Source organism: Ptychodera flava, chromosome 18 (genome assembly GCF_041260155.1).
Source record: "Ptychodera flava strain L36383 chromosome 18, AS_Pfla_20210202, whole genome shotgun sequence".
Taxonomy (NCBI): Eukaryota; Metazoa; Hemichordata; class Enteropneusta; family Ptychoderidae; genus Ptychodera; species Ptychodera flava.
Genome location: NC_091945.1, coordinates 22,592,939 through 22,614,950, shown reverse-complemented (window position 1 = coordinate 22,614,950; position 22,012 = coordinate 22,592,939). Strand labels below are relative to the sequence as shown.

The 22,012-nt window shown below is 39.3% G+C and overlaps 1 long non-coding RNA gene across 2 annotated transcripts; it reads right to left on the bottom strand.

The window, feature by feature from the left end:
* Positions 1-3,007: 3,007 nt before the first annotated feature.
* LOC139117178 (uncharacterized) lies at positions 3,008-19,124 on the bottom strand. 2 transcript variants are annotated; one of them, XR_011548466.1, is made up of 5 exons: positions 18,976-19,124; positions 10,803-10,987; positions 10,025-10,067; positions 8,777-8,877; positions 3,008-3,621 (listed from the first exon to the last, which is right to left on the bottom strand). It is a non-coding gene; the product is annotated as an uncharacterized lncRNA (long non-coding RNA). The 2 variants fall into 2 exon arrangements; XR_011548467.1 differs by having other exon boundaries at positions 8,777-8,910; positions 18,976-19,089.
* Between the last annotated feature and the right edge of the window lie 2,888 nt (positions 19,125-22,012).

Genomic DNA, 22,012 nt, shown 5'->3' with positions numbered 1-22,012 from the left:
GATTAAGGAAATAGTAGGCTGGTTGGAACATACTGTTCTTCCTCTTCTTCTTTCTTTCAGCCTCTCCCCTCTCTCTTCAAGGTTATAAGCAGCGTGTGGTTTCAAGAGCCCCATAGTGTAAAGGATCTCTTGACCATGCTTTGTCTCCAATGCATCGGTACACGGTAAAATACAAGCTGTAACTATCTTGTATTAGACAAAACGCAAAACGTAACTTTGGAGATATGCAATGTCAGTCATGATAAATAGATTCTGGCCTGAATTTATTCGAAGTTGTTAAAATGTCATTGGACATCACACACACCAGGTTGTGTTTACAAGTTGAAAAATCGACATTTCGTTTCATAGCCATGTTCTGGGTCTGTTAAATTGTTCAATTCGGCTTGTGATACCCGAACTACATCTGCGTGAAAGAGCGAACCATTCAGCCATCAGTTTGCATATATTTTATACTAGATTCTTCAGCTCATATTGTCGAATTCTGATGATTATGTTGTCAGCTTATTCGATCCCTTCTGTCATGTTAAATGACTACAAGTGAATCCTTCATGCAGTCGGCTACGTACCCGGATTCTCCACCACGTACTACGTATCGGGGGAAAAAGGAGATGTATGCTGCTTCATCCTTAGTAGCTTGGGTTGCAAAAGAAAACAGAATCTCTTCAGTCAATTTCAAGTTTATGTAGATTTTATTTCTGAGAGGAAACTTACTAAAGGCCATACCTATGCGCCCTTCTCGATCCCAGGTTCTCGCATTAGCGAATGTGTCAATAGCCCATTAACAGTTTGTCATTCTTTCGTTTTGCATTGAATATTTCATCAAGTAACTAATATTTATATTAGATAAAGCTGATAATTGAGTGGGGGCTTTAATTACCAGGCACCCTTTTATCTCTTTGTATGGGAGTTGTATATACAGGGAAAGAACCGGGCACAAAATGGTGGCTTGTCGGTGTATAGGGGATAGAAGATATCCAAAACGTTTTGATTTTGAACAGTATTTCATCACATGCTGTCCTATTTCTCCTGTGTTTATTTACTTTTAAATCAACTTCTAAAACTACCATTTTTGTATGCTGTTCTGTGCCTTCTGTATTTCTTACTTTTTAAGTTCAATACTTATTTTCTTCTGCGCTCAATACGCTTTCTTTACATTTTTATATTCATCACTGAGCTAGACCAACAGACAATTGCTAACCCAACCCCTACTTCCAGTTGCGAAAAAAACATCCGTGCTGAAATGGTTTTTGTGGTTCTCCAACAGAGGGCGCACTGTATCCAAATTATACATTGATTATAGAGTTCTCGCAAAAGCAAAGGGAACGAATAAATGAGGAGGAGGAAGCGAAAAAAGCAATATAAAGGAACAGCAGAAATTACATCAACGTAACATGAACGTAAAAAAAATAAATAGATATGACAATACACTATGGACTATGTTTGAACAGTGAACTTAAAAACTGAATATAACAGAAAAAGGACATAACACGATAATATTAGATAAGTATTAACTTTATTAGCCAGTTCTATACACCTATGCCCGATGACTGTGAACGTTTTAACCTTGATCCCGGAATACTGAGAAAGAATGGAGCTTTAAAAATAGTTAAATTTGAACAGTTTGGGCGACGTAACTACGTTTCAAACAACTGTCAATTTGATATATCATGTATAAACTGTTACATTAAGTGAAATATTTATTTTATTCCTTTTCAAATAACATATGTGCAGCATCCGGTCGAGATATACAAAAGTTGTCATAATTACCTTTGAATTACCTGCACACGAAGGCTTGGGGATTAACTAGATAAAAATCATAGGATATTCAAAGCCTTAGTTGGCTATATCACTCGTTATCGGCTTGTACCGTTATTGACAGTTTTTCAGTCTTCAAGTTTGCGCACTCAACGCACGGATGTGAGTGTCTCGCTCATGTTTTAAAATAGGTCAGAGCTACCTCATAATGTACTTTAAAGCTTGTCTAAGTTTTGAATGTTTCAAGTATGGTGAGCGGATTCATAAAGGTTTTATAAAATTGATGTAATTTCGCCTGTGTTCTCTTGTGTAAACCGTTGATGAACTACATGCTGCTGTCGTCATTAACTTTATATTTTCGGCACAGCACGTTCGATAGGTGTCGGATGTGTTCAGCGCAGAAGTGATGACATCGACCTTCAGCAGATATTGACATTGACGTGAGGCATAAGTGGCCAGGCCGTGATCGCTATCAATTGAAACAGGAGGCATCAATGAATTTACTGACAATCTCCGTAGCAGATTAATTGGTAGTTCAATAAACAAATTTAACATCCTCTTCGTCTTCAAGAATTTCAATTGTACCGCTTCGCAACTTGCGGTTGAAAATTTATTTCCGCAAAATTCAACTACGTTTCCAAACGATAAATACTTTAAATGTTGAATTTAACCACGGTTGATAGGTATAGAAACGATTCAGATAAAAAAGAGCTTTATTTACGAATTCAAAAATAAATTTCCTTGAGTAAGGATTGGCGACTGTGATGAATTTGAAGACAATAAGAGTTTTTGCAAATCCATTTGTCATCAATGAAAATAAGAAAAAAATTCTCCTCGGTTGGATGAGATATCAGAACAAACATGGAATACGTGTTAATTGAGAATTTCGGTGTTTATCCTTGTATGTACGCTTCTTTTTAAAATAAGCTATACTTGGCAGAATTTTTTTAATGCTACAACAACTTTTGAGATACACGGGGCAGTGACTTACAGCTTAATCTGAGTAACTGTCCATCATCGAACACGAATCGTAGATTTCTGCGTGCGGCGCTCACGTTTACATATCAAAACACTAGGAAGCAGATTTTTTTGCCCTCCCAAAGTACTATTTGCCGCGGAAATTATACAAATGGTTTCAATTTGGAGAGAATTATCCTAACTAGTGTGACAAAGTCGTTCGTTAGGGCAGTTCACATCCATTTATCAGCTAAATACACAATGGGGTGCAATTAAGAAAAGTCACGCCAAGGTCTCGTTTCTTTACATGCCCATCAACAAATTTATTACTATTCACCAAACTGAATTTCTGCCAACATCAATTATCGTCTAAAATCTACGCATGCTGGTGAAAACTTTTGGGATGACAAGTCACGGAATATCTTTTTTATCTCCCTTGAAAGACCGGTAGAAGTTTTAGAAATGGAATGCTATCACGCAGCATTTCAAAGTGGCGTCCAATAGGTACAAGTGGACGTTCTGTTATTTATTTCAAAATCAAGACTAGCAAATCATAACGAAATTACAACACGTAGTCATACATGGTGATTAATTTCACATAACTTTTGTGTCAATAAAAATAAATTGCCAAGTGAAATTATGATTTCAAAGAGGTACATTAGCATATTCAAATCGTTGCCATGGCATTTTAACTGTTCGTGGCACGACAGTAAGTCGAAGTCAGTGATATTAAAGCGTAAATGTTAATCCTAGGCTGGTTTCAAATGATAGCATTGCGACTCAACGAACTGCAAACTAACAAGGCGGCTATTGTCTTCGGAAAAGGTACTCCTGGCTCTGGCTTCTTACATACACATCCAACAAAAAATGAACTCCTCAGCTCAAAAACCATGTTGATTCCTAAATTTCCTGCAAAAATATGAGAGAGAGAGAGAGAGAGAGAGAGAGAGAGAGAGAGAGAGAGAGAGAGAGAGAGAGAGAGAGAGAGAGAGAGAGAGAGAGAGAGAGAGGAGTGTACTGGCATTTAGTTATATATTTTATTTCTGCTCCTTGAGATGTATTAGAGCAATAAGTCTATCACATGAATTTCCAAGTGAACGTGAGCACGTTTTTCGGAAAAAGGTAGATTAATGCGCCTTTTTTGTATAGAAACATACGCTGAAACGGTTCGTCAGAACACAAGTTACCCGCCTGGAGGCAACATGAATGCGAGAGCTCTCAAATAATTTGGCCGATGGCGAAAGTACACCAACTCATACAGGAAAGAACCCCGGCCCTTCCAATAGTGGTAGTCGTCTATGTAAATTCTTGATTCTATCATGAATTAACAATTGTCAAAAGAATTTGTCTGCCAGTGGGCGCTTCTTTTCGTGCAGTCTTTAATTCACAAGAGTCCTATAGTATTTGCCCAACCGTCTGTAGGTGACACATTGCGCTTCCTTCTGTTTGCTATGTTTCGTTTATTGTTTGATGCCTCTGTCAGTCGACAAGTAAGTGCTGCGCTTGCAAAGGCCTGCTTCCAAAGAGAATTTATATCCCAGTTTGATTTACGGTGACTTTGCTTTAGCGCAAGCAATGTAAGACACTCTGTAATCACCACGGGGAAAGGCAGAAAGTAACCGGTGCGATTTCTTGTTTTGAGTCGGTCAGATTTCAAGTAAAGCACATTTACTATCGACGGTCTGCTCCGGTTTACTTGAGATGAAATCGCAACCGTTGGTTATTTGTTCACACACTAGCCTGGCGTTGTGATCTGCCAACAAACACTGTCCGATGCATCAATGTGTATCCTAGTGAGAAAAAATGTACTAGTTCCACTTCAGCAGTATTTCGATAAACTACTTGAAAGGAAAGGACGGCGGGTTTTTTTTGTCACCGCGATGGTATCTGATCGTTTGATCCAAATAAACTGATATAATCCTTTGTAAAGGTCAACAAATAAGTACATCAGGACGTTTACTGGCAGATTACAGCTGTGTGTTATAATGGGGGGTATAGTATTAACAGAGATAATCAGTAAATTGCGTTTTATTATAAATATCTCGCATTCAAGACGAAGAAAAAAGTCACGCATATCTCCCAAGCCACTCCCCATCCTTCCCTGTTCATACATTTCCGCTTAATAACAATTTATGAATTCAAAGTATTTCGGTACATAGCATCAGTCGTTGCATATATTGACAGAAATAAAAATGTAAGCTAACTTGTGAGGGCTACCGACTAACTTCATAGCTTAGCTGCGGCAAAACATCGATTTCCTCGAGATTTAGCTTGAAACCTTTTCGGTAGGACAACTCAGAAAGTCTGACCAAACCATGTTTCAACATGACGTCTGGCAAATAACGTATAGCGTTGTATTTATTTAATGGAGACACATATCGATTTCTATATTTTCCATTTCTTTGACATCGGGAGTATTTCACGCTTGTGCCCTTAAGTTACTAAAAAGGCATAATTCATATATGCAAATTTGTTTCACGAGAAATTCCAGACAATCACGCAGAAATAGCCATTACCCCCAGAGCTGACCTACAAGATCGCTTGATATTTTTATTATGTAATATGCATTCCGAGCAGTCAGCTAAACGATAGGTTTATACAAACAAATTTCACACCAGCGATTTCAGCGGCGGTAATTGCTTGGCATAAATTTATATGCCTTCGCAGAAATCCCGGGGGTATAACACTATGCAAGATTTTCAGTTGTTTTTTTTCGGTCATTACGGAGAAATGAGACTCCGAGTGTGTAATTTTATTATGCGTCGCAAAAGCGATCATTTTCAACTTCATTTAAAATCAAAGCTTAATTTCGGTTTTTACTGCCGCTTTGCAGTCAGTAATATTTGCACCACGCCTGAAGGATTTACAGAATGTCACAAATCATAAATCTTTTATAGGCGCCTTTGATGTGAAACGACCCTTTGGTTCGTGGAGTATCGAGAAAATTGCGAATGCGTCATTCTTTCGAAGTTTTGTTTTTCCTGTTATTTTTTTTCGGTTTTTTTTTTGATAATGATGTCCAAATTCTTCCGATTAAACATAACTTTACCAGCCGTTGTCTCTATACATAGGTCAAACATTGACGCTTCTCCAATTGCGGTCTGCTAGCGACAAATCGCAAAGATCACGCGCTTTCCTGAAGGACTGGAATCTCAGCGTAAGTTGCTGAGTAGCGACCCCGGAAACTTGAAGGCTGTGACAAGCTACACGCTTGTGATTCTTGTACGTGATTACACATAACTTAAAATCGAGGTGAAATGATAGAATGTTTTTCAACCTGAGAAGATTTGACACAATACGATCTCGTTAAAAAATTACTACATTTTTCTCTTCATTTTGTTTGTGTTGGATAAATGAAACCTTTCTTCGTCAATGTGCTTCATAGATCACAAAAAGTTATGATTTTCATTCTCTTTTTAATATTTTTGTCAATATCATATTTCCAAAACTTAGCTGTCTGAGTACTGCTCGATACACTGCATTCTCATTCTTTGATTTTCAGTGATAAACTGTAAATAGCAAACACTTTTCGTTGGATTTAGTACATTTTGTCTTTCTTTCCTTCTTCCCTGCTTCATTGAAACTTTGCAGACTAACAATCACGAAGAGCGTCTATGTTCACGTGACGATCAGACCGGTGCCTATATGCACAGACCTATTTTATAGTAAGCCGTTGGTCATCGCTGGCGTCACGTCGGCTTGTGCGTCAGCCATTTCTTGAGGCCGTCATGATGCGTGAAACGAAGATCAGATTGTGCCTTTCTCCGTCTTTCTATACTTGTGATTTAAAGTGCCAGTACTGTAACTTTTAATTTTTTTTCCATTAGTTTTTCGCAACATATCAACTACTACAGTTTCTTGTTCTACTCCCCAAAGCATGTTGAGATATACAGTATTCAGCTCGTCAGCTCAGCCTGTACATATGTAAACTGCATCATTATTGTTGGCAAGTGAATTCCGGTCCGGACCAGAATTCAAAGGTAAACAATAACAGTTCATTTTACATATGTAGACGCTGTGTTGACAAGCTAAATAGTTGGTGCTTCAACATGCTTCGAGGGTAGAATAAGAACTTGAAATTTATATACAAAACAAAACAGTAGTGAAAAAGATCGTTAAGATTACAGCTACTGACCCTTTAAGTTGATGTAAATTCAAATGGCAACACATTTCTAACGTTCAAAAAAGCTAACTGGTAGTTTATGTGACCTAACCTTATTTATAAGTGGCGATATATAGAGTGTTTTGCAGCATTAACATGATTGGAACTAATTTGGAAGAATTGGATCTTTATATTGTTCAAATTTCTCAAAAGTGTTAGGTTTCCTGTAGCCGAAGTTGCAATATTACATGTTACTCACAAAAACACAGAGTATTGCGAAAGAAGAAAAGCTTACATTTTATTTGCAGATTAAAAAACATGACTTCACTATCCAATTATCCCAAATCAGTTCCAATCGTGTTCATTTTTCTTAGGAGTTTAATTCTACTGAAATCAATTACCCAATATTGAGATTGCCAGACGTTTTCGTCGGTCTTTCTCTGTGGTAGTACCTCCTTTTGTTGGGTAGTCAGTAAATGGTCAATACACTGTGATTTTATCACAACAGAGTGTCGACCTGATTCTACAATTTCTCGTGGTTTCACGCACAAAGAGCCAGACGATATCTTATCGCTATGTTTGTAATTTGCTGTGACTTTTCCATTAGCCCATGAGCGGTCGACAGTAGACAGCGTGTTTTACATTCGGCAAAATTTCGACAGTTTATCAACATAGCGCTTTAAAGGTATACAGTTACCTGTAACCTAAATATGCCCATATATCGTTCCTTGGTATTCAAAATGCCAATGTGAGGGCGCTGTTTTTAAAAAGCGGCCATCCGCTTAAAATCTGTGATTGGTTATATTTTCTCTTTCCATGGTAACTGTGGCAAAATTGGAACAGGTGACAGTATACTTTTAAATTGACACTTTGCTTTACCAAGTAAACGCGCGTGTGTACTTGAATTTTCGAACGCGTACCTTTTGCTAGCGTGTACGTGTGTGACGCTCTCTGCGGCATTGAACTCTAGCCGTGTAGAATGGCCCAATCGTACAATATTAGCCACGTTTTTGAATTTTGAGTCTGGGCTGTAACACAGACCCATGCCCTTGGTACGTAGATACGGAAGGTCGTGAGTTCGAATCCAATAGAAAAGACATATCTGAATGACAAACTGTTCGCCTCAATTCAGATATTCCACTCTTAACGACGCCAATGCAATCTCCAGCCCTCGGTAGCTTTTCCTGATATGTTTCATTGCCTGATTATACTTGTTTGTAAGGCTTGATGGAAACGAAGTAATTGCGGATGTAATTTTGTCAAACGTATCCCTATACTGTCGTAAGTTACTTTCCGCCTAATACTCCATCGACAAGCGAACAAATACTCTGACACGGTAAAGACTGTCAAACGTTAACGTCGAGATCGCCTTAAGGTAGTATGCACCTCGAAAGAGAAAGACTTAAACTTTTGCTCATACTTTCCTCAACGAAACTTTTAACCATGTTTTTACCAAATCGAGAATAAAAATCAGGGGTCACTGCGCAATGTTTGGAACTATAGGGAAACAAATTACCTAACATTCACCAATATTTGAAATTCAAAATGGCCGCCATCCCTGTTTAACTCTATGGGAAAGTGATACAAATTGTTGATTTTCGCAAAACTTAAACGGTGTAATTTGTTCTTTATTTGATAGCTTTAAAATGACCCCACCCCCTAAGTGGTAGATCAGAAAAGAATTGTAAGACGTTAAGAGTCCTATGTCCCCGTGGCGAATACTACCTTAACTGGTCGTCATGACTCTGACAAATTCTTAGTCAAGATCCTTTGAAACTCAATATTTTTTCCAGTTACATAAACTGTATTTTTTGTAATCCATATATTTAAGAGAAAGACTTTCGCTTCGAACCAACAAGGAACATGTAGGTACTTTCCAAATTACTTGATTAATCGTGACAGAACAGTTTACCCGGACAATTCTGAATTTAGGGTGAGAGGGAGCTGTTATGTCGTACTTACCTAACGCCTGCCAATTCCAAAATGGTAATACGTTTCGGAGTGTTTCGGACCTCGTTTCCTCTCTTCATCCCTCGTGACCTCATTGTTTGTGTAATCGGTTTCTGGAGGAAAGAAATCGCTAGCTAGTGAACTAGCTAGTGAGAGCGGGAAGTGATCGATTTTGTCAAGTGCACTCACCCATGACAGTCCGTCTTCTGGAAAGTGAATAGTTTTCGTTTCGTACAAGCCAGGCCAAATCCTTCTGGTAAGTGCTCACTGCAGTATCATGTTATAATTACCTCTTTATGATAAATTATGAATTTGAATTATGATCAATTCTAATGTAATGAGGCTACCGTTAAATTGCCCGCCCTCTTGCGACGAAGAAGTAGAATGGTTGCATTTGATTATCGGGGGTGCTTTCTCGGCCTTTACACTTTGTTAATCGAGGATGTCCATTTTAAAGGTTGGACCATAGAGGAAAAAATGGTTGAACACATTGAATATGCATGTAAGATGACATTGTGCAGGGCACTATCAGTATGCATGCGACCACAAAAATTCGGAAAGAACGTCAATAGAATTAACATCGAATGTTTTGAACTAAGTTGACATATTATAGAAATTTCCAAGATCAAATAATGGCCGTACCTAAGAAATAACAGACTGGGCTCTGAAATTCTGTGCCCTTCCTCAATTGAAAAAATAGACTGAAACACTTTTTAAACTTAGATCAAAAAGACGTTACACGATTCACGTCTGCGCTTTTAGCAATCTCAGAGGATAAAACATCATATTTCAAAACATTGTATATATGAAAATCACCCTTCCTTAACAACTCCAAAGCAGGGATGTGTATTTCCGTTATTGTCTCTTTTGTCTCTTAATTTGTCTTGTATTTAATTTAACAGTACATCTGACACATGATCCCATGAAACGGTGTATTACTATTTTAAGCTGTCAATCATTCAGTACAAGGATACATTACATCCCCATGTTCAAACGATTGATATTATAACAAAACTGACAGACGAAAAGCGTCAACATTTCACTATGAGGTATACAAGTATATTTTGTCTCAAAACCCCCACCGACCTTTGAATTTAAATCTGTCATTCTTACGGTTTTATTTTTGTAAAAAATCTCCCGCTTCTACCACAGAAGACAATTCGCAAAAGTCGGGTAGAAAGGAAAGATTGATTGATTTTGTTTGTTTGCAGTGAGCCTTCTTCAGGATAATCAAAGTTTAACTTAGTATTTATCACTCACCTCCCGCCACGGCATTTTCAAGGACGGCAAGTCTTTGTTTTTCCTGTGATAAATAATATTCAAAGAATAAGAATATAAAGTAAACGTTATTTATATAACTCATGTCTAACAAAATTGACATTCGCTTCTTGTTTTCTCAGCCAGACTGTCGGTCTCTTTTTGACCCTGTATCTCTCTGATTGGCTCTCTCTTTCTCTCTCCGTCTGTTTCTTTCTGTCTGTCTCTGGGGCTGTACATCTGTCTCCGTCCGCTTGTCTGTCAGCCCGCCTGTCTCTCTGTTTCTGTCTGTCTGTATCTCTGCCTCTGTCTTCGTCTCTGTCTTTGTCTGTCTCTGTCTTTCTGTCTCTGTCTCTGTCTGTCCTCTGTCTCTGTCTGTCTGTCTCTGTATCTCTGTCTGTCCGTCTGTCTGTATCTCTGCCTTCGTCTCTGTCTTTGTCTGTCTGTCTGTCTGTCTGTCTGTCTGTCTCTCTCTCTCTCTCTCTCTCTCTCTCTCTCTCTCTCTCTCTCTCTCTCTCTCTCTCTCTCTCTCTCTCTCTCTCTCTCTCTCTCTCTCTCTCTCTCTCTCTCTCTCTCTCTCTCTCTCTCTCCTCTCTCTCTTCTCTCTCTCTCTCTCTCTCTCTCTCTCTCTCTCTCTCTGGCACGCCCTGAGGTGAGATATGAGCAACAAACACAGATTCTACGTCTCAACGTTTTATCTACAAGTAATCAGGGTGTTTGAGGGTATATGGACAGCTAAGAGGTAGAACATTTAAAGTCATGCAGTTACAAATATACAGACCTGAACAAGATTTAAAATTTCCCTTACGATGAGTGCAATTCTGTCTTCGAGATTTTCTTCTTCATTTGAGTGAACGGGAACAGCAAGTACAGCGTATAAGGACGAAACGAGAATGAAGAACACGCACATTCTGGTCTTCATCTTTTTTTATTTGTCTTTTGTTTTCTCAAGATCCCGAAGATTTCCTGAAAACAGAATAGGAAAAGATGAGAAAAGCACGGACCGATCAAATCTACTGATTACATCGAACTGTCCCTTTACCCTTTTTACAGCAAATTTTCTGTTATGCTGACTAAACGCCGATTCGAACAAAATATTACTTTTTTCAAGGTCCAGTAGCTGTATGTTCTTGTTCTTCTACAAAAAGGTTCTTGATCAGAAACTCCAATAATTTAAATTTCCAATAGATCGTCAACAGTCCCTTGTGCCTTATCTGTCTAAGATACCGACCGAGTCGTTGAGGGAAGTGCCGTAGAATGTACGAATTATATCAACCCCCACTGACAAACCGAAAGCCGAAATACACGTAAAGAGCACTGTTTTTGTTTACATTTGAATCCTAGTCCGGACGGGAATTCACTTATGGAAATAACACCGGAATTCAAATGTAAAGAGTAACACTGCAGTCTTCTGATGTACAGGCTGAATTGACAAGCTCAACACTCTGTCCCTCTCAACGTGCATTGGAGAATAGAAAAAGAAACAAACAAAAATGGAGATAAAGGTCATCAAAGGTGACAGCTAATGGAACTTTTTAATAAAAGAAATAAAGAATTGGGTTTGAAAACGATCAGTAACATTATGTAGAGTTAACGCATAATCAATGATTTTTTTTTAAGTTTCTCCTTTGTGGGAACGAGTGTTTTCGCAGTTCCCGCCTATGACGTCGCTGTCAGATTGAACCGGATCGTTATGTGTTGTTTGTCGACGATGGACAGTCACGTACAAGTTCACCGTACAACGTAAAGAAGCCACAATCTCGCAAGTGGCCGGGAGCAACCTCTCCCCCTTATCGGCACATCGTTACGGACTCCGGAGACGCATCTGACCTGATACAACCAGGAGGTAGAGATAATGGGCACTTTGATGTAGGGAAAGAATCTGACACAAATGACATTTTGAATGAGCCTAAATGAACGAAATGGGAGCTCCCTTTTGAATGTGTATCTTCCATCGATTGCGGAAACAACATAAACCGAATCCCCTTCTTCGCGTTGCGTCCATTTTAGGGAATGTGCTATTGATTTTAAGTCAATAAACAAAGATTTCACTGGCGTTTTACGAGCTTGAGAGCTTTCTGTGGGGTGATTCTTGGGACAAGCACTCAACGAGCAGCTCGGTAAGATACGTTTGCAGCATCTCTCAGAATATATGAGCTGAGATTTATCTTGGAAACGAGTTCCCGCTTGCGTCGCTAATTTTTATCACTGACGGTCGCGCGAGACGAACGAGAGCTATGCACTTTCTGAACTGAGAACCATCCTGTGTCGCACATTACAAGGCTTAAGTAGAGCATTATTCCTGATCATCACCTCTATCACCTGAAAACATACGCATCACGTCTTAAAATGCCCATCATTGCCTAATACAAAGCTAATGACACAACTCCCCAAAATATGTATACCAAAATGAAGAATCGGCCTTTGTGAGCTACATTCCATTCGTACCCCTACAATGCTAAAGGGGGAGGGAGGCACCCTGAAAATTTGTTACTACAAGGTCACATAACAAAGTGTTTAGGGAAAAATAAAAGTACATGTATTACACCACCGGCTCGCTTTTGGCTAACCGTCAAGGACAGGAGACAACGCAATTCTTTCTTCTGTCCCTTATCCTCCATTTACAAAATTTGTTTCAACACTTAAATAAAAATAACCAGACTAACAACGCGGCAGCAGAATAAAAAATTACGAAGTAGTTTAAACGGTAAAAATAAAAATATGTACTCATAACAAGATTCGCCTTACGGTAAGATGACAAAAGGTCACACTTCTGACTTGTGACCTTACCAAATCATGAAACAATGTTGAACTCTTTTACCTTTATATTAAATTAACAAATTGGATGGGACCCAACCTATCATAATAATTACCGGAGTCTAAATATATATCGACCAACTGTAGGCTAAACTGCAATGCATCTAATATCTCGACATTAATTGCTTCGCCAAAACTGATGGAAATTGCACTCTCGAAATTGTTTTCTGGGAACACAAGCACAAAAAATTACAATGAGATTGAAGTTCAATTAATATCGCTATTTAATCAATATTATTCCATCCATTAAAAACGCAAAACTTTTAATAAACCAGTGCTCCACTTTGGAAAGTGTGCTCAGCATCAGACACGGGCAGATTGCACGCATGAGACGGCAGCTTGCCTTTACCGTACTGTTACGGGGACTGAAAGCAATTTGCCGTTTTAAGAGAGTTGTTTTACATGAACTTTCGCAGAGAGAAATTTAATCACGTGATTCTGATCATCGTCGCTTTCATAGTGCAAAATCGCCCTTCTGACGTTCCATGTGTATTCAACGCTACATCTGTCACGTTACCAGTTATTTTTGCCATACTCCCGATGTTTTTAGTTGTAGCTCTTGCTGTGTACTTAGGAAATGCATGTTTAACGACTAGGCGTTGACTCGGCCGCTTAAACTTTCCTCCTGCTGGAGATGCAAGTTCACGCGGCACAGGTACACAAAATTTACCGTATGCATGAGCGATCTCGGGCAGAAATCAATTACTCCAAGTAGACATGCGCAAACTTATGAATATTCATATTCACGTTTGGCCTCGTGACAATGCGCTCACCCTTACAGGTACCTATTGTCAGTGTTTGACTTTTCGGTCAAAAGTTAACCGTGAAAAGAAATTCGACAGACATTTGGCGAGCTTAGCGGCGACATTACTCACTTTTCTAGAATCACTTGCGGACAAATATGGGATTATATTGAACCGATAAAGATGATGGTCTTTTCGTTTGATCCGGGAATTTTTCAATTCTGTAAAATAGTTTGCAGAGCGGGGATAAACGGTTACTGGACCCGAGGCAAAGCGACTAATGGGAAATATCGGTAATAGGTTCCGATTAGTGTTGAACTCCCTTAAGACAGCTGCCCGGTACGATGAAGGGGGGAGAGGGGAGATGGAATGCACCTCGGGCTTATTGAGCTTGGCTGCAACTCACATCGGAGTTTTTTGACGACTTTGAATTTAGTGGATGCCAACTCGAATTATCGTTACTGCTCGGGCATTATTGCATTCGTGATGGAAATTATATTTTCATCTAAATTGGGTTTTGGTAAATGTATCATATTTGTGACAGTCGAAAATAATTCTAACGGCAGGGGATATCTGAGCTTTGTCGACATGTTCTAACAGAGACCATTTCCCTCTGCACGTATTATCGTTTTACATCGACAACTTTTCTCGACATATCTTTAAAATTTCTTTCGCTGTAAATTTTTGGGTACTTTAATTCAATCTTCTCAATAACAATTCATAATTCCAAATGTTTCTTTTTTGTGAGATAGATTATTAGTAAAAACTGTCATACGTAGCCTGGTTACATTAAATGTATTCTTTGACATATGTCCCTGTTGTCATGGTTATATGCCAATGGAAGTCTTCTAACATTTAAAAGTGTTAAAGTGCTGAAAATCTTCAACCTTTCCCTATTTCCCCTTGTTCTTCTAGAAAGAGAGCATAAAATCAGGGCACATAGAGTTTGCTATGCGTTAAATACCTGCGCCGCACAGACGACATGAAAGAACGCGCAGACGACATACATGTATCTAGCCTAGATAAAATAGCATTCCGGCGGAAAGATACACGCTCAAAAGACGATTTCGGTTTAAAGAAGTAATTTATATACTCTCAGCGGTTCTTCAATGTAGGTTTTTACGACCTTTTATGTCTACATATCGTTTCCGGATAGTAAACTGTTTTAATGGAATAAAACAACATGTCAATCTTCTTGCCTTTGAAAATAGTAGCATCGTGCCAACGATGATATTAATCTAGCTTTCACAAACTTAGTACGTTCAAAAAAACGCAATATATCATTGACCCTTCAATATACCGACAGAAAGCAAATGGACTTTGGCTACTTTAACGCCGTTGACAGCAAAACATCAGTGCTGATAGTTAGTTTGACAATGGGTCCGTAAATCGTGTCAACAGCAGGGCGTGAAAACGAGTCATAATACCGAACAGATATTAAAGTCTAGAAACTTTGACGTGATATGTTCAAACGAGCTTAATATTTGAGTGACACTCTTCTCGTAGCTTTGTTCCTGACTCGAAAGCCAATTTCTCTGTCTGTCTGTCTATCTGTCTCTGTCACTGTCTGTCTGTCTGTCTCTCTGTCTGTCTGTCTGTCTGTCTGTCTGTCTGTCTGTCTGTCTGTCTCTGTCTGTCTGTCTCTGTCTCTCTGTCTGTCTCTCTGTCTCTGTCTCTCTGTCTCTGTCTCTGTCTGTCTGTCTGTCTGTCTGTCTGTCTCTCTCTCTCTCTCTCTCTCTCTCTCTCTCTCTCTCTCTCTCTCTCTCTCTCTCTCTCTCTCTCTCTCTCTCTCTCTCTCTCTCTCTCTCTCTCTCTCTCTCTGTCTCTCTCTCTCTCTCTCTCTCTCTCTCTCTCTCTATATCAGATGACACGGAAGAAGTGAGAAGGCGAATTGCATCGCCGCCGAACAAGTCACATTTGACCTGAGGGTGTCGTTAAACATTTAAACATTCTTCAGGTTAATAATCAATGACGTCATAACTGTTTTACCGAAGAGAGAAAAATCCGTTAAATTTTATCCATTCTATTAAATCCAGAAATACGTGATCGAAACTGTCAATTTCTATTCCTACATGCATGGATGAGTATTCCATGTAACACAAATCATTCTCGCTATCTTTCCTCCTGAATTTAGAGAAATGTTGACTTTATTTTCGTTTTGTATCCCAAAAGAATCACGAGCTGGTTTTACCAGTGTAAAACGTTGTCGTACCTTTTACAAAACCCTTAGAAGTCGTTCTGCTTGTTTTAGGTAACCATGACAGTGGAACGTGCGATTGGATTCGTTGGAAAAACGAAAGCTAAAATTTACGATCAGCCAAACTGTTACCCCGTACAGATTTTAAAAAGACGAGAAAATGTATATGATTCCGTGAACATAGGCTCTTCTTACCGTATACCACCTAACTTATATCAATAACGCGATAAGCGTATATCCACAGGAACTAACTGACATGGGAATGAATCCACTGTTTGTAGTGGCGTATTAGTGCACCAACGACAACTGTCCACCCTCGTCACTGATGTATATAATATTGTGCATGTCAAAAATCTAAGTCCCGATAAAAAAGATTTCTCAAAGTCATTAGGTTTCCACTGGGCCATAAATCGAGTCCTGGTTTATTTTGTATCAGCAATCTTTCGCGGGTCGTATAATTCAATTAAAAGACGCTTCTCTGAGTGCCAAGGAATTGATGTGACGCACTATTAGCAGGAGATAAATGATGAACTCCGTGCCATTAAGATCAACGAAATTGAGGTCACACATCTATGATGTACAGGCTAAATGTTGCGCATACTGCGGTGAGCACTGAGGCGTGCCGGCTTGATGCATTTCTGTCCTTCGCAAAAAAAAAAATGTCCCCTGTCAGAAAAAATAAACGCAAAGGCAGCTGCAAGAAGAGCTTCTGCTATAATTTTTGTAAACGTGAGTTCATGAATTTTACTGTCACATAAGAATGTTTGTGGAAGGTCAAAGGTAAGATATATACAGATACGATAACTGTGGTTGTTAACTCTATCGACGCCTAGGGAATACTTCAAACAATGTTGTTAACCTATTTGTACCTCATGGCATTATATTTTAAATTACGTTCTGTCGAAATGCTAGCACAAAGTTTATATCTCCATGAAGTTTTTTCACATATGGCTCTTTTATAATTTTTCTGAAAGGGGTGAGCTTTGCCAGTATCTCTATAAATATTCTTTGTATTTTTTTCATTCATAAAAATGGGTACGGATTGTTGACGAAAATGGAATATGATATCTTCTTAAAACAGCACAAGCCGTAAAATTTGCAGCGTACTTATGCTAAAATATCTTCGCTATACCAAACTACTAGTAAGACTACATTACACAATAGCACACTCCACTACGCTACGCTACACCATACACAACATACGCACACCACACCATACTACGCCATTCTTTACTACCACACTACACTACACTACACTACACTACACTACACTACACTACACTACACTACACTACACTACACTACACTACACTACACTACACTTCACTACACTACACTACACTACACTACACTACACTACACTACACTACACTACACTACACTACACTACACTACACTACGTAAGGCTTCAGTGTGCTACATTACAACACTACGCCAAACAACCGTACAGGACACTATTTGCAAACGTCATTACTCGGAAAAATTTCTACTCCAATCAAGTTTTATCAGTTTTGCAACAGCAGCACATTGAAAACCTAAGTTGTTATTCAAAGTGTGATTAGAGTGTTCGGGGTCAAAACTGATTTCGGTAAAGTCTATTTTTGTATCATATACTATTGACCTTGGACGACATCGATTTATGCTGGTCGTTAAGGTCTGTATTTCATCAACCTGTACGCTGCCTGCTTCTCTGATTGATCGTATTTCAGACAAAATGAAACAGGATCACTTGAAGACGGCTATGTGTTACGCTTTTGCGTCAATATATGGCATTTTCGATGCATTGCAAGGACAATCTAATTTCTATCGTTACAATTTTCGTCGTCATTGGTTAAATATCGGTCAAAAACGTATCTTCAACGGGTGAATCCCATTTTATACGCGCCTGAGATGGTTTATTGTAACCCACTGTCGATCATTACACATTGCAAGAAACGCTCTTTGATGTTTTGCCTAGGAATTTTAAATGTCGAGCAACAAAATGCCAATTCAATTATGTCTAAAGGCTTCTGAACAGTAGGTGGTACGCCTTGGATTATAACAGTGGCGAAAAAGTTAAGCGTAGGGAAAGACGTCAATTTTGAATTCGGTCCCAGTTATTCGTATGTCTGCCCGCGTGCACGCCACCGCAGCGAGTATAGTGTTTTCTAGCTGTACAGAAACCATGCTATCTATGTTTGGTGGAAATTCTTTGCAGCATCGAGGAATGCGGAGCTGGAGACAGATGCACCGGGTAAGCTCGGAGAAGTTTTTCAACACACATCCGGAGATTTCCATCGACGTCTGGTCACAGATGATGCGGTGAAGGCGGGTATCACCAGGGATTAACTAATGAACACAGCTATGTTCAGATTAGCGGATAATTGACTTTCGCGCAGTCACCCGAGGAGAACGGATCGCTGCCCGATCGGCATCGTGGAGTGCTTTTCTCAGCCCGTGTCCTGGAGCGAAACTTTACATTAAGTAAGCCTAATTCGGCTTTCGGCCATTCTCAAAAGACATAAAATCGGTCTCTCTATCAAAACCAGTATCGGCAAAATAGCGGGAAACTCGCGGGGTCAAGTGAAGTGATTTTTAAATCTTTGTCGCGGAGACGATCCAGACGGGCTAAGTCTTTTTTCTCAGGGCGCAAGGAAAATCGTAACCTATCTCTTTTACAATTTCAAAGCGCAAATTAGTTTCACTTTACTTTTATTGTTTATGTTCTTTCAACAGGTGTTAACGCGGAATGGCTGAATGAAAAAAAAAAACTATTGGCGGAAGCGGTAATTCCGTCAACCGACTGAGTATCCGCAAGGCAACCTAACAACGTATTAATGATAACTTGTTCACTGGGAAACTGAAAAATGTTTAGCTCGATAATTTTTATATTACTGCACTACTTTTGACTTTCTTTCCAATTTTAGATGACTGCGTATGTTTTGTAGAGCACAGGGATTATATTGTGCATTTTGTCCTTACCCCTTGTGGATTTGATGATTTGTGGTATTTTTTGCTGTTCTTCGCCTATGCTATTGACAAGAGCAAAATCGATTGCGAATGGGAGTTTGAGTTCTAAATCGTATATCGATTACAAAAGAAGCATTTTTCAATAACAAAAGAGTTGTAGATTGTCTTTTGAAGAGAGAAATATTACACTAAACTAGCGCTGAGACGACTGTTAAAATTTGAAGTAGTGAGATGGAAATGTAACCTACCTGCCGTCAATAACTTGCGATTGCGCCTTCTTCGAGTTGTTTTCCAAAAAATCCTCGGAGCCTAAACCTCATGCAGGACTTCTGTTTCGGAACGCTTCACCCTATACGATGTCCAAATCTGCACGGTTTTGCTTTTTATATATAAGGGCAGCACTTGATTAATGGGAGAGGCATGCACATACGCTCGCTGATTAGATGAAAGTTGGTGGTTGGATGGGGGGACACCCTCAGAAACTGACATGCGCAGAAACTGTATGTGGGCGAAACTGGCAACTGCGTCGATCTCGGTCATATTAGACATTCACAAAGCCGCTGCTGATGAACTGAAAATCACTGCGTAGCTTAATTGAATCATAGTCCGGGGATCGCTCTGTAAACGATCCTTCCTTTTTTCAATTACTTCTAAATTGCTTGGTATCACAGTGCTAAATCCACAGACCGCTGCTCTTTTAGGGGAAAGAAGAGTTGTTTTTAATTAACAACAAACAGCAATTGGGGTTCGTCTCAAGTGCGGCGCGTTCGGGAATCCAAGAAGCTGCCGGCGACTGCATTCACGCTACATAGCAAGGTACATAAAGACGAAGACGATGGATAGAGAACGCACAAGTGCAAAAGCACTATACAATACACTCATTTCGGAGTGTGATAAACAATAAATACTATCGCATACCACAGAATTATTAGGGCGTTTCAAATCATTAAAATTTTCAGAGTAAAATTTCAATTTTTCAGAGAATCTTTAACCATTATTGACTTAAATTCCGGATTTTACTTTCTGTCACTTGGTTGCGGCCATTTGCGGCATCAATACAGGAAATCACTCGCTTCATTCTATAAAATGACAAGTATCGTTAATACCATTTCTCAGCAATGTTGCTAATGAATGTCATATTTCCAGTTTCCTGTGTTTGTTTTTCCGCTCAGGTTTGCTTAAAATTAGGTATCTATCGTGCTTGATTTGCTCTCCTTATCATGAGTTCCTGTATCTATCCATCCATCAAAATTGCTTCGTCCATCCATTTACTTTCCGCTATCAGTACGCTTATCCATTCATTCCGATATTCGTCCATGTTTCGCTCAATACATTTTTATCCACCTAAACAACCGGCCACCAACACCCCCCCCCAAAAAAAAAACAAAAAAAAAAAAAAAACAAACAAAAACCAACAACATATAACTTTTCGTGTACCCCGGCACTCGCAAAACGAGACACCAATCCTATCTCTTTAACCATGCATTCCTCTTGAGAACAATCCACCCTCACTGTCGAATGCGTCAGATCTCCGATTAATTACCCATTGATACTTCAACCTGCACATGCGTCGATTTCGTTTTCCATCACACATATAATCAATACATTGAACAACCTTAGATTGAACCATCATTACGACTGTCCATGTTCAATCTCAAATCCTTGAAATAATCTGTATATCCGTTCGTAACTTCTTCAACCAACCCTTCCCTTTTAATGTACAATGTATTCATCAATATACTTTCATTCAATCATTTGCCCTTGCTATCGTTCACTTATTATTCTGAGTCCACCGACAGAATGGTTGCTTGATACGATTCTTACCATCAAAGTATGTATTTATTCATGAGCCAAAATGCATAAATAGCTAACCCTTGACATTCTGGCTGTGTTTATTCTTCTCGTCCTTTGTAATGTCACCAGAAGGATTACCCTTGTAATTGATTCTGTCTGTCTTTGAACAAACTTTTGCAGGTTTATTTAACTTTGCTGTCTTCATCCCTCCTCTGACACTATCTGTCTCTCAGACTCTCTGTCTCTGTCTCTGTCCGTGTGCCTCTTTGTCTCTGTCTCTGTCTGTCTGTCTGTCTGTCTGTCTGTCTCTCCCTCTCCCCCTCTCTCTCTCTCTCTCTCTCTCTCTCTCTCTCTCTCTCTCTCTCTCTCTCTCTCTCTCTCTCTCTCTCTCTCTCTCTCTCTCTCTCTCTCTCTCTCATCGACTCAATAACAAAAAAACCTGTTCTCTGCCTACAAATCAACTACTTTCATCGACTTGCTTTGATTAATTTGCCGTAATCTTTTTTCACAGATGCAATTGGCAACGTTGACGTAAACCCTGTTCTTGATGTTGGATATGAGGCAAAATATCAGGATGAACGTATCTCCGCGTAGGTAGCAACTTTTTACGACTCCACGGCATACGGGAAATGCAGCCCTGTACCATAAATATCATGCCGGGCATGGCGTTGCATCAGTCACGCAAATTATGATAACCGTTTTTCATTGGCCAGAGGAGATTTATAACCATAATTACTGCATTAATTCAAGCGGTGGAACCTTTTGACCGCTAGATCGGCGTAATATTTTATAAGAACAGTTATGCAGCTATTGACGCGAAATCGAATATGACAAAAAGTTTAGCTCTAACGTAAATTTGCACAATTAAGTGCTGAAAATAGACGGTTTGAGCTGTGTAGCTTTCCCCACGAGTGCACTCGGGGGTTTCCGCGTCATAACATTCGTTCATCGGTTACTGGATTGATCTGAGAGTTGGCGATTCTGTGTTTTTAATTTATCCATCGGTAGTATCGACTGAGACTTTGTATGAACATATGTAAAACAAGTAACTGTGATGTAATGTGTGTTTTTCCATCGCCTAATGACATTTAGGGTTTTATTCTTCAATTCATCCAATTTGCCAATTTACCGACATGCCCGATGAAGCGTTGCTCCGGTTGCCCCGGAGACGGGCCGTATTCACTCAACCGGTGACGTTTTATCTCGATTCGGATAATCATTGGCGAGAGAAGGCGCTCGGAATCCTTAACCACTTAAATTCGCTGACTTTTCCAGGAATCAAACAATATCAGACATTCCAGCAATACGGCCAACTCGGTTTTGGATTCAGAATCTGTTTACGTGTCATCGATAAGAGTATCACTGTCAAGCATTCCGCTCAAGGCTTCCATACAAAATTGGGGATAGCACAACATTTAACCTTTTTATCTGTTTAGAGATGAATTGACTTTTATTAATATGACAAACATATATGTCTTTGTTTAAAGGGAC